This window comes from Megalobrama amblycephala, linkage group LG1, assembly GCF_018812025.1.
Source record: "Megalobrama amblycephala isolate DHTTF-2021 linkage group LG1, ASM1881202v1, whole genome shotgun sequence".
Lineage (NCBI taxonomy): Eukaryota > Metazoa > Chordata > Actinopteri > Cypriniformes > Xenocyprididae > Megalobrama > Megalobrama amblycephala.
The window spans coordinates 75,255,397-75,268,809 of record NC_063044.1 but is presented as its reverse complement, the minus strand read 5'-3'; the positions used below and the strand labels follow the sequence as shown (position 1 = coordinate 75,268,809).

The window sequence follows — 13,413 nt, the reverse complement described above, 5'->3', positions numbered from 1 at the left end:
CTTCAATTAAAAGAAAAATAATTTAACCTCAAAGACAAGTGAGTCAAGTTAAAAATCCAAATGAACAACCTGACCAATCTAATTTGGAAAACTGCTGCAAGTGATTGTGAGCGGAGGCTTATGCCACCTAAGATGTAGAGTATTGTACATTTTGACTTCCGGTTTCCCAAACAAATGAAATAACAAGCAGAGATGTGCGCAAACAATCCTTTTTATTTGACACTTACTTAAAAATATTTAGTATATCATTATAAATATAATCATATAAAAGACGCAATACTTTGGAAAGAAAATACACAAGGTGAGTCTGCAGCTTTAAAGAAATTTTCATTAAAAAACCTAAGCTCTTTTATTCTACAAGATAAACTTGTTACTTGAATGCTATGTAGTTTCACAGAAATGAACTGAGATTTGGCCATAGTTCAGAGGTGTTTATTCCTCTTCATGAGGAGTTTAGCTCCATCAATAAACAAATCAAGATGAACTTGTGTGGAACGATTGGACACTTTCCTATAGTGTAACTAGAGTAAATGTACATAATTTAACATTATAAATATAGTTCGAATATTATTTGTTTAGTAATTTATAAAAACTGAATCATATTGTGTTTAGTATATTAACTTTGTTGAATGTGACTATAACTGAATTGACTTGCTCTTGAGTAACATCATGCTTTCTTTTTCAGATTTCAGAGGACCCAAAGGAAAAGAGGAAGTAGTCTGATGCAAGCCTGATTTTGAAAACTTGAACCGTTGGTACACTTGTAGTTACAGACTTCTATAAAGTAATGTTGTTTTTAAAGGTTGTAATGCTTTTGTCGACTCAATTGCTGGAAAGGTGTCATTTATGTTTTAAAAGGTTTTCTCAAAAACAGAAATACGTTTTTAGAAATAACTATTAATATTGTTTAGAACATTATTTTATGATGACATTTCAGTTCAATCAACATCACATTAACATTGATCAAACAATATTACCATTGATTATTTTTGTTCATTTTAATATTGATTCAAAAGCAGTGACATAGAATCAAGAGTGATGTTGAAAAGATATCACTTGTTGAATCAATAATATTACCATTGATTTGTGGTTGAAATTTCAGCATTGCTTCAACAGTAACTGAGGGTGCAATGGTGATACTAAAGCAACATCCCTTTAACGACAATTCAATGCAATTAGCATTGAGAAATCAACACTGACTCAACATTGTTTCAATGACTACATGCTATCTGAGATAATATACAAATCATGCAGTTAGCTAACAGTGTATTAATTTAAACAATGTATTAATTTAAGGTAGAAACAATGAGATCATTGAAGTAATTACAGTTTTTTTTTTCAACTGCTTACACACAAAATCAATTTCTGAAAGCTGACACTCAAACACCAGAACCACAAACCAAATCTGCAAAACCACACACCAATTCTCGGCCATCGACTCGGTTTTCAATTTCATGAAACAGTTTTTGTAAAACACAATGCCATTGAATTTTGAATGCATTTTGTTAAAATTTAATCTGAAGAAATCCTGATATTGTCTGAACACACCCAAAGCTGATCAGAAACTCCAGCCTCTTACAACACTGACCAAGAAGAGACTGACTCATTTCAGCTTTCTGTCAAACTGACTCTCATGTCTCGACAGTAAAGAATCAGCAACCAGTGGAGAATGAAGAAAAATGCTTTAAAGAAAACATTTGTTTCTAAACAGACAGCAGATCTTTGTGGTACTCGTGGTTATTTTTGAAACCATCGTTCAGGAAGTGAAAGTAAAGTTTAGATTGCTGGAGCTCAAACAGTGAAAATGGCTTCAGCAGCTGAAGATGATTATATTTGTCCTGTATGTCATGAAATCTTCAAGGATCCTGTTCTTCTATCATGTAGTCACAGTTTCTGTAAAGAGTGTCTTCAACAGTTCTGGAGAACCAAGAAAACTCAGGAGTGTCCTGTCTGCAGGAGAAGATCTCCAAAAGACAAACCTCCATGTAATTTTGCGTTAAAAAACTTGTGTGAGTCGTTCCTGAAGGAGAGAAATGAAATGAGTTCATCAGGATCTGAGGAGATCTGCAGTTTACACAGTGAGAAACTCAAACTCTTCTGTCTGGAGGACAAGCAGCCTGTGTGTTTGAAGTGTATGAATTCACAAAACACGTCAATCACACAGTCAAACCCATCAGTGAAGTTGCTCCATCATACAAGGTAAGACAAATGACTCTTGTTTCACATGTAAAGGGATCATTTATGTATTTTTTTTGTATTTTTGTTTAACTCTAGGAGGAGCTCAATACAGCACTGGAGTCCTTACAAGAGAAACTTCAACACAATGAAGAAATGAAAGGAGAGTTTGAGGAAACAGTTCAACACATCAAGGTGAGGAAACAGAATCAGTCATTTTCATTACAGCTGTAGGATCACTATATACAGTTATGATCTGATATATTTAATATAATGGATTCCAGTTTATTATTTCTGTAAATGACGAGCATCAATCTGCTTCTGGATCCGTTATATGTCGGTATCTGAGTTTGTCTCTGATATTAATGATGTGAAGTGTTGATGTGTGTTGATTGAGATGATTGAAGTGAATGTGATCTGATTTCAGTCTCAAGCTGAGCACACAGAGCGTCAGATTAAACAGCAGTTTGAGAAGCTTCATCAGTTTCTCAGAGATGAAGAAGAAGCTACAATCACTGCTCTGAGGGAGGAAGAGGAGCAGAAGAAGCAGATGATGAAGGAGAAGCTGGAGGAGATGAACAGACACATCTCAGCTCTTTCACACACAATCAAAGACATGGAGGAGATGATGAAAGCCAATGACGTCTGCTTTCTGAAGGTCTGATTTCAGATCATTGGTTGATCATTGGTTCATTGATTGAGTTCTTGATGATAAATGGTGTGTTTGTTCTGCAGGAGTTTCCAGTCTCAATGGAAAGGTGAGTGATCTGCTCCTGTCTCTGGTCTCTCTGGTTCTGATCCAAAGCCACTGCAGTTCTGACTCCTGAATGTTCTTCCAGAGTCCAGAGCTCACATCCGGATCCACAGATGGCTTCTGGAGCTTTGATTCATGTGCCACGTTACTTGGGCAACCTGCCGTTCAGAGTCTGGAAGAAGATGCAGGACATCGTCCAAAACAGTAAGTCTGACTGCAGAAGATCTGAGCTGGAAATGATGGATGGGTGGAGAGTTAAAGGTGCTTCATGACACAAACTGAAGCTTGTTTGGAGGAGTTACAATAAGAAAACTTAGTCTAAGATTATTATTAATAATAATTTAATAAGTCAAACACAACAGACAGTAAGAATAAACTATTTTAAAGCAATACACAGACTATAAGATCCAATAACCCTCAGGGGTCTGAGGAATTTTGGGGCCCTGGAGAAGTTTTGACATGCCCTGACATTTGTGCTTTTTTCATTTGTTCATAAACATATAAATGACAAAAGTGTCATTACACTGTATTCAGCACAAACTAGGCTACAATAATATGTGAGGAACATGCATGTACATGTTTGTATTTTTGAAGGAATAACGTTTATGCGTGGTTATTGAAAAAACAAAAAATTTAAGTCACTGAAATAAGGCCAAAAAAAAATATTAAAACTGTGTTCACAAGTATTCTGGGTATTGGAGCTTGTAGACTAGAGTTTTTGCTTCAGAATGAAGTAAAATTATCCTTCCTACTCCTTCATATAAAACAATAGAGAGATTTAAATTTTCTAAGACACTTTTGGTCAAGAAACACAGTATGCGTGGAGGCGTGAATCATCATGAATAATGGATGATTCTCACCTGAGAAGACAAAAGAATTGAATAATAATGACCTGAAATGACTTGCATATTAATGAGGCCTTTCAGTCAGGTAGGCTGTGAAAAAACCCTCTGTGATCATGCTGATAACAGGATTAAAGTCCACTCAGGACAAAAAAAACATGATTTTTGTGATCTCATGCATGCACGTATTATTGCACATGATATGAAGAAAATTTTGTATAGGCCTATGTTAAATTACACTACCAGTCAAAAGATTGAACACATTGCCATTATAATGTTTTTAAAAGAAGTCTCAAGTCTCTAACCAAATAATGGTTTTGTATTTTAATATACTTTAAAATATAATGTATTTCTGTGATGCAAAGCGTCTGAACATTCCTACCTCTAGGGCATTTCATATAGGCTACTATATTTGTTATATTATAGAGCCTAAATGTTGATGTGCAGTTGACAAACTATACATCATTAAAAAGATCTAAGACTCAAGCTTCACATTTTGACTCTTAAAATCTTATATTGACCATAATTTCTTAATATGCTTAAAAGCATACACATTTGGAGAAATATTGATGGATTCTCATATGTTTATATCAATTTTCCATACAGAGGAGTAATATTTATTATTCTATATTTATTGTCATCATTATGAGCGCTGGATGCTGTGTTTTTCATTCATACTTGCAGCCGGAGGGCGCTCTGCCCCTTTTGTCCACAAATGCCTCAGTAAAAGAAGAGGCATATCATGTGACAATCAAGGAACTAACAGAGGCAAGAGATCGCTAAATATGGCTATTCAAAACACTTTTGAAGACAATAAATACACGATTGAGACGATGAATGCATGTATTGACTGAATTTGTGTCTGAATAGCGCTGGCTCCGTGGGCGTGGCCGCATTAGCGGATAATGAGCTGAATCACGGACTTCTGACATGTCTCTCTTTTCATACAGATTACATAAACACAGAAGGGTTGTTTTCGATTTGACTTACATGTTTTAAAACCTGACATCTTAACGTTTTTTTAGACATAAGTGTAATTTTTTTGTGATTAGTATTCACTAAGTTACAGTTCATTTTCTGAGAACTCTCTGATTGGAGTTCGTTCAGAGGGAGACGAGAGATCACGCATCATATTAGTTTTCTTTATTTTACAAAAAGCACAACATTTTGTTTTTACTCTGAGTGTACACAAATGAAAGAAGATATTCCACAGATTAAAATGGTGTATAACTCTTAATTGTATGTGCAACATTGACGGAGTATTTTGAGTCTCTTTCACACTGATAAGAAAAAAACCACGGTGGTATCGCCGGCGATACCCTCAGACCTCAGAGTGTTAAAATGAAGATGATCAGATGCTGCTGAAGATCACTTAGGGTTTTTCATCTACAGCATTAATCTCAACAAATCTCATTGATTTATTGTTATTTTAACTTTCCCAAAGTATCAGTTTCTCTTGATGGACACAAATGTCTGAATCACACATTTAATGTTTGTAGTTGTTGAGAAAAATGAGTGTGAAACTTATAACGCTGGTTACTGGTGTTCTATGAATAGTGGAAGACCACCAGAGACGGTCGAACATAGTGGAAGGAGTCGTGTCTCGCGAGCCATATCGAGAATCCCGCATTAATTTGTCACCTGTGAACTTGACCAGTGATGTGCCGGAAGCTATATCTATTCCTTTCATGTCACAGTCAGTCTCTGAAGTCAATCTCTCAGTCCGAGTGAAATGAGACTCTTGCGGTCTTCCACTATTCATAGAACCAAGGTTACATCAGAAACCGCCAGAAACAGTCGAACATAGTGGAAGACGAATACAACCAAGTCACAAGGACTTCACCCACCTAAATGCTGTCCGATAATTGTTCCTGTCTCCAAAGCCTCAGGGAGACAGAACAACTGGTTGTCACCCAAACCAGGGTGTGTCGATTGTGGACTGCTGACAATCGTCTGGCTATCAACCAGCACTGAAATGGGAGAAGGTGTAAAAGCCCTAATTGAATGGCCAATGAAGTTGCCATGAGAAGGCCCACCAGCTGCAGGAAGCAGAGATAAGGTAGTTTGCGTCAAACCTGGAGATAAGGTAGCTTGTGTCGAACTATACCTTCCCGTATATCCTGCCTCCTGCACGCTGTGAGGGTGGCCCTCATCACTCTGGAGTCTAGATGTAACCCTAGGAATCATATTGACTGGCACGGAGTGAGGCAGCTCTTCTGTAGGTTTACCCTCAGTCCTAAGTGACATGCTCTAGTAGGCGCTGTGTGTTGTTGGCTGCTTGTTGCGGTGATCTGGCACAAAGCAACCAGTCATCCAGGTATGGTAGAATCAACATGCCCTCCCATTGTAGAGGTTTTAATGCCACTTGAACACATTGTGTGAATACAAGGGGCAAGAGGGTGAGGCCAAATGGTAGGACTCAATATTGGTGTATCCTGCCCTGGAACGTGAACTGAAGAAACCTCCTGTGAAGAGGTGCAATGGGGATGTGGAAATATGCATCCTTCAGATCCACAGAAGTAAACCACATGCCGGGTTCGATCGCTTGTAGGACATCTATGACATGCAGCATGTGCAAAAGAAGGTGTTTGAGACTCCTCTTCAGGTGCCTGAGATCCAAGATGGGCCTGAAACTTCAATCTTTCTTTCAAACGAGGAAATACTTTGAATGAAATCTCCCGCGGGTGGATTTGGGGGTTACTAACTCTATGGCACCCTTTTCCAGTAGCTTCAGGATCTCGAGAGATAGAGCAAGAGCTTGACGAGGGTCCCAAACCACTATAGACTGAGTATGTGTGCATAATGGGGGTCTGTGATGGAACTGAAGACAGTAGCCCTTCTCGAGTGTGTCGAAGAGCCACTTGTTGTCTGTAATCCTTCTCCAAAGCTGTAGTTGAGAGTCTGTAAAGTGCCCCATCACAGACTATGGACCAATGCCTCCCTTCTTGAGTCAGGACCAGGTCGAGCAGCCTGCTGTGCAGGACTGTAAGACTGTCCCTGCCTGTGTTGGAGCGGATTTGTGTAATTAACAGGCATTCGCTGTGTGGATGGCCCATAATAATTTACACTGCGCTTAAAGTGCTGGGAACACGACTCCACTGCATTAACCATGCGCTCAAGAGCTTCTTGAGCAGCTGGACCGAAACCTTGTGAAGGTACCAATAGTAGCTGACGACGATTGTTACGGCAAGCTCTGGGAGTTTAGACTGTGCTAGCGAAACCTGCCTCCTAGCTTGTGTAATAAGCTCAAGAGTCTTTCCGTTAGAGAAAGCAATTGGACCCAAGGCCTGCAAGGAAATGTCAAGCAACTCTGATGTGGTATTCAGGGGTGTGATTCTTCCGGAAAAATCCGGAAATCCGGCTTTTCCGACCTGAAAATGATGCTCTCGTAAATCATGCAAAAAAATTGGGGGGTGGGGGGTCAGGGTTGCGGCGGTTGCGATGGGTCGAGTATTGGTAAACATAATGACCGCTCACCGCTGTCAACGTTTTTTGTGCCTCTGATTCATGTCGTCATGTCACTCCGCAAGTAGTCCAATCATTTGTCACGATTCAAAGTGTACGCGCACGGTTATGAATGCGCACACACCCAACCGCGCCCAACCTTCTACTCACGTGAACAGCTTCAGTGAACACAGATGATTCAGATAAGCAAATCCATATTGTCTTTCATTTTTATATGCAGGTCTAGTAAAATTTAACCAATCTATTGATCATTTTTGTCATGATTCCATAACATTAATGTTAAACAATTCTGGGCTAATTTAGCAAAGTAACGGCAAGGATGCCAACTCTCACGCATTCATTGACCCAATTCTCACGCTCTCACGCCACACCCCCATATTCTCACGCAGACTCGTGCAGCAGTGAGGAAAAAAAATCGCGCCGCATGATCTCGCAAAGCAACGCGCAGAGAGACCAGACAGACAGTGTACAGACTAGTGAGTTTTTGTGACAATTGTGAGGGAAATACACAATTTATTCCCATAAACTGTGTAGTCAGCCGTTCTCCCTCCCATCTGCACCGTGTGAATTGTGAACGCAGGCAGGTCAGTGAGTTACAGGGCGCTCCGTGTCTCCGTCTAGTTTAGGCTAGTAACTAATAGGCCTATGCTGTTATATAGTTTATAGGGGTGTGACCATAGTGACGAGCGAGACTAAAATGTGACGAGATTTCTCGTCGAGGCCAAAAGTAGTCTCGTGATGTTGCCATGACAGAGTGTAAGGAAAGAATATGCCACCGCTACGTTTACATTATGCCTCTCCTGTCGTTTTGCTTTGTATTTAAATAAAAAACATTTAATTCAGTTGGATAATGGTCGCCGCCGCTCCATATTTACAGAGTTACGCGCGATCACAAAAGTGAAAGTAAGCGCGAGCGCGCATTCAAATGCGATTTCAATACCCCGCATTTTGAAAGCGTCTCCCTGATGAATGCAAATATCTCTCAATGTGAAAGCTATTTTAGTCTGGGCAGTGTAGTTGTAACCAGCTCTTAGCTCTGTATCAAAGAAAAATTTGGTCTTATTTGCACTTTGAATATAGAGAGAGTGCGATTATGGTTGCATTTATTGTAAAGTGTTAGCATAAAAACGAATAACAGTTTTCTCTTAATCTTATTAAGCACAAACAGTAAGGTTTCATTTGTTAACATTAGTTAATGCACTGTGAACTATCATGAACTAACAATGACTATTTTTTATTAACTAACATTAACATGTTAGATTAATAAATACTGTAGCAAATATATTGCTCATTGTTAGTTGATGTTGGTTAATACATTTATGTTAATAAATGAGATCTTATTGTAAAGTGTTACCATTTTCATTTATACTGTTTTTATTTCTATGATCAGTTTGTGGAAAGGAGTTCAGTTAGGAGGTCAAAAGTTGTAGAAGCTCATAAATCATGTACAGTAATGTCTGAAGAGACTGAAATCATACAGGAGAGAAGTCAGTCAGTTGAGTTTGTGGCAAAACCTTTTACAGTGCTTGAGTATTGTTGTCTTTCACTGCATATGATAATTCATACTCAAAAAGTAGAACTGAAATGACATTCATTACAAGATGATTAGTTAAAACATTTCAAATACACCTGCAGAATATTTTTTCTAGTCGTGTATTTCGCCATTTTGTCTCGTCTCGTGAACTCCATCTCGAGTCTCGTCTCGTGAGATACCCGTCTCGTCACACCCCTAATAGTTTATATAGAATTAAGTTAGCATTAGCAGAGCTGTCTGTTTTGCAGCACTGAGCAGTTATTTTACATAACTTTATCATAAAAAAAAGTACAAAAGCAAGCCACGCCCCTCCATAAGCCCCTCCCCATAACAAAGCCCCGCCCCCATGGTAAGTGCATCGTATAGTTTCCTGCTTTTTTGTCCTTTGCCAATCACACCTATGGGTATTGTCCGGTGGGTTAATGCTCATAGTAGTATGAAGCACTAATAGAAGGTGAGCCATGGAATTCCCTACACGACTCAAGCCTGAGACGGTGTTATAAATCCTGACCAACAGATCATCCGTGCATCTACATCAGGGCTAGGACAGTGAAGATTCTGTCTAAGGGCTTCATCTGGTGATACTACCAGTGAAGAAATTCATGGTTCATCTGGAGGCATGTTACCAAGGCACTTTTCCTGGGCCTCAGCCATTGCCGCTAGCATGCGAGCCACGCGAATTTGGTCTGGATAAGGAAGCGGACCGAAACGCAGAATAAACATCTGTGAAGTCAGGACAGCTTGGCATTAGAAAATCCTCTTGCTGGGAAGCTGTGCAACGCAAGAGGTCTCATCCTAGGGTGTATAATAATAATCATGCTCATCCTTATCTAATGAGTCAGAGGCCGAATGAGACAAGGTGTCTGGTTCCCCTCTGGAAAAACTGGATGTCAACTCACACCTGGGAAAGGGAGAAGCCCCTACACATGCCCTTGTTCCCTCGCTCACATTCAGATGAGTAGGGGTTATAGATAATAAAGCTTTAATGCATTGAACTGTGTTTGTAAGCTCAGCTACTTGATGGGCCATGTATCTGACTCTGAGGATGTCCCCTTTTTCTTTGAAGGCTTTTCAACTCTGCTGGCTGAACGCTTGCTACCCACATGCAATGATGTCCCAGCTGGTGGAGCAGAAGTGTTAAATTCAGGATACAATTCTGCCAATCGATCTTGTCTCGTCTCCAAGGACATTAAACTACACTCAGGACATGGATCTATTAAAGCCTCTCTGAGGTGATCAATGTCTAAGCAAGTGGGACATTGTATATGAGCATCCATAAGATCAATTGGACTTGAGCAGAGAGAGTATGAAGCTGCCATAACTTCCCACACCAGTAAATGAAAAATGCCTGGTCTACCAATAGGGTTATAATAAAAATTAGAGGCAGAGAAAAACAGCAAATTTGAAGAATAAGGTGTTACAGTTGCTACGGTAACCCTCGTAAAAATGAGTATCGCTCTGGTTCACCAATGAAAAACCCTGGATATCCAGTGGGTATCTGGTTCGATTAATAAATCCAATGCACATAACGATAATCCAATATAATCCAATATAATCCAATATGAACTCCCGAGACACAGCTATAGTGTGGAGCAGTTGCTCACCAAAAAATCTGTGCACGCTCAACTGAGATCTCTTTGCGAGAATGACAAAGAGACTGACCGTGACGTGAACGGAATGGATATAGCTTCCATCACATCACTGGTCAAGGTTGCAGGTGTCAAATTAATGCGGGATTCTCTATATGGCTCACGAAACACAACTCCTTCCACTACGTTTGACCTTCTCTTGTGGTCTGAAACAGTGAAATAGAACAGCACTGACAATGATCAGAGGAAAATGTCTGATGTGTTTGATCAACAGGACGAGTGTCATGATTCATAATAATCTGTGTTGGTTCACTCTTGATCATTGTATGAACATCATAATAAAAGCATCTGTTGATTGTGTCTAATCAGCTCCTGTCATTCTGGATCCAAACACTGCTCATCCACGTCTCGTCCTGTCTGATGATCTGACCAGTGTGAGATACAGCAGGATCAATCAACCTGTTCCTGATAATCCAGAGAGATTTGACCAGCATCTCTATGTTCTGGGTTCAGAGGGGTTTAACTCAGGAACACACTGCTGGGATGTGGATGTTGAAGAGAGTTCATGGTGGACTGTTGGAGTAACTTCAGCATCAAACCAGAGGAAGGGACGAGATTTCTTCGACACTGATGTCTGGAGTGTGAGTTATGATGAGGATGGAGAGTGTGAATCATCTATGAATGAATTTTGTGTTAATCAGAAGCTTGATCATGTGAGAGTGTCTCTGGACTATGACAGAGGAACGGTGTCATTCTCTGATCCTGTAACTAACACACATCTACACACATTCACAACCACCTTCACTCACACACTCTTTCCATACTTCTATTGTTATGGTGACTCTCTGAGGATCTTAGCAGGAAATAGTCAGTAAATGTTACTCCTGTAGGTCTGGATCTTCCAGCTTTCCTCATGTTTCCAATATTTAATCCAGATCACATGAGAAAGAGTGCTGTTGATCTGAATATCAGTACAGTGGCTGTAAATAATCCACAAAAGTGTTAATAAAATATGAATGCTTAGTATAGAAATACTTGACTCAGTCGATACTACAAAGCATATCTTAAAATAAGTCATGTTTTGTCTCAAGATGCACACCAGTAATGTTTTTTCTAAGGCATGTTTATAAACGTTACTTAAATATCCTAACTGAACTAAGGCCTAATCCTGGTTTAAAAATGGTATTAAAAAGTATTAAATTGGGGTCAAATTGAGCATCTGACTCAAATGGCTTCATTACATCATGACAGGCGACAATAATAAACATGGCAGAGGCCACAGAGAGAACAGCATTGAGTCTTACATTTCAAAGGAGCTTATTTGGTTGCGTGTACATTTTATGTGTAATCCATAAGATCTAACTAATGTGGTTTCATTACATTTACATGCAACCAAATAATTCATTAGTAATAATTCTAAGGCTCAATCAGACTGAAAACACCTTCATCAATCTGACTGAGCTCAATCCGAGTGTAATTTTGATTGGATTGGAAGGAGTGGTTTATTGCTGTTCTAATCCAAACGATCGGACATGTAACCAAACATGAATGAACATTAGAAGGTATGCCGAAAGATGCCGCACAGCTTACCGAAACATATCATGTCTCATGTAATCGATCAGTCAGTGTTTCAACAGGGGAAAGAGGCCAATAAAACAGAATGAGGACAATATTTGTAAGAAAAATCTTATCAACCTGACTTTTCTTTCTCTGTTTCTCCCTGTTTTCGCTCTCCTGATCTTAAAGGCTGCAAGGGTGCGAGGGGAGAAGAGTTGTTGTTGTTTCATCACACATCTGTTGTAATGTACTCTCTATCTATGTGTGTATGTGTGTGTTTCTTGGAAACCCTTAGGAAGGATCCCTGTTTCTTTGTCTAGGAGAAAGGGCCCTAAAGGCTGCTCCGGGACGAATGGTGCCTTCATCCGGAAGTTTACCATATCTAGAGTTGTTTTTCTGTATGTATCAAGTTCTGTATCATGATGCGATATGAGGTATTGCATCTTTCATTGGTTAAATCCATGTAACTTATCTAGTATTCCTCTATCTATATAATCTCAAGACAAACACAATAAAGACGAGACTTTTATACCTCAGCGCTGAGTGATTGTTCATTCAATTGCTAATTTAGAGGACTGAGATGAGGCACGCCTCGGGATGCTAATTAGTTAACAATATGTCACGTGATGTCACATTTACCTCAGGAAAGTCATTTAAAGACCATAGCATATTAGTTAGCTACAAGGCTTGACATTAACACCCGCCAACCTGCCAAATGTGGGTAGATTTCAGCTGTGGCTGGTAAGACAGCCACTCCCACTAGCCACTTTGGTGGGTTGAATTTAATTTCAGCTTACAGCCAAATGAAATGCCAAGCTTGTTGTATCACAAAATTACAATTCAAATAATAGTTTGTGAAGAGCATGACTCAAACATGCCATTAATGGGCTTATTCAAGTTATTTTTATCCATTCTGCATCTCTCACATATGTGTTTTAGCAAGGTGTTGCAAGTTGGTGAAAGATACTTGCCAGGTTTTGTGTCACTACTCTGCTTTATTAATTTATCCAGTGTAAAACCCGGTAAAAACCTGGTGGCTTTTTGTTAATGACTGTCCTACTAGAGGATTTAACAGTAACAGCTCACTACCAGTTACAAAAGGCACTGTAACAGTCTGTCTCAGGCAATTTTAGTTGCATTTTTCATCAATTTAATTTAAATTATTCTTTGACTATGTTCTGGCCTTCCGGCCATCTAGTGGCGAAAACTTTTTTGATGCCAAAACCCGATGCAAAATTTACTTGCCGACCCCTGCTATAGAGGAACATAACTTAGAAGATGGTTGACTCGCACACACTGAGTCCTGTTTGATAAAAAAGACTATCCACCTTGCCAAACTAAGATCCAGGTTAAATAGTTTGACAAGCTTTTCAACTAACACATGTGGCCGTGCCCTTGTTTCCAAATGTTGAGCTACTGAATGCACAGGCCTTCCGTGTTTCAGGTGAGATAAACTAGTATAATGATGCTATTTCTAGCAATAAATAAAACACAGAA

General features: G+C 39.3%; 1 protein-coding gene and 1 pseudogene across 1 annotated transcript in view; one reads left to right on the top strand and one right to left on the bottom strand.

Annotated features, from left to right (window-relative positions):
* The window catches only part of LOC125247564 (CXADR-like membrane protein), an 824,350-nt gene that overhangs the window by 128,753 nt on the left and 682,184 nt on the right, over positions 1-13,413 (bottom strand). The gene's annotated exons all lie outside the window — the stretch shown is intronic.
* LOC125246893 lies at positions 923-12,562 on the top strand (annotated as a pseudogene).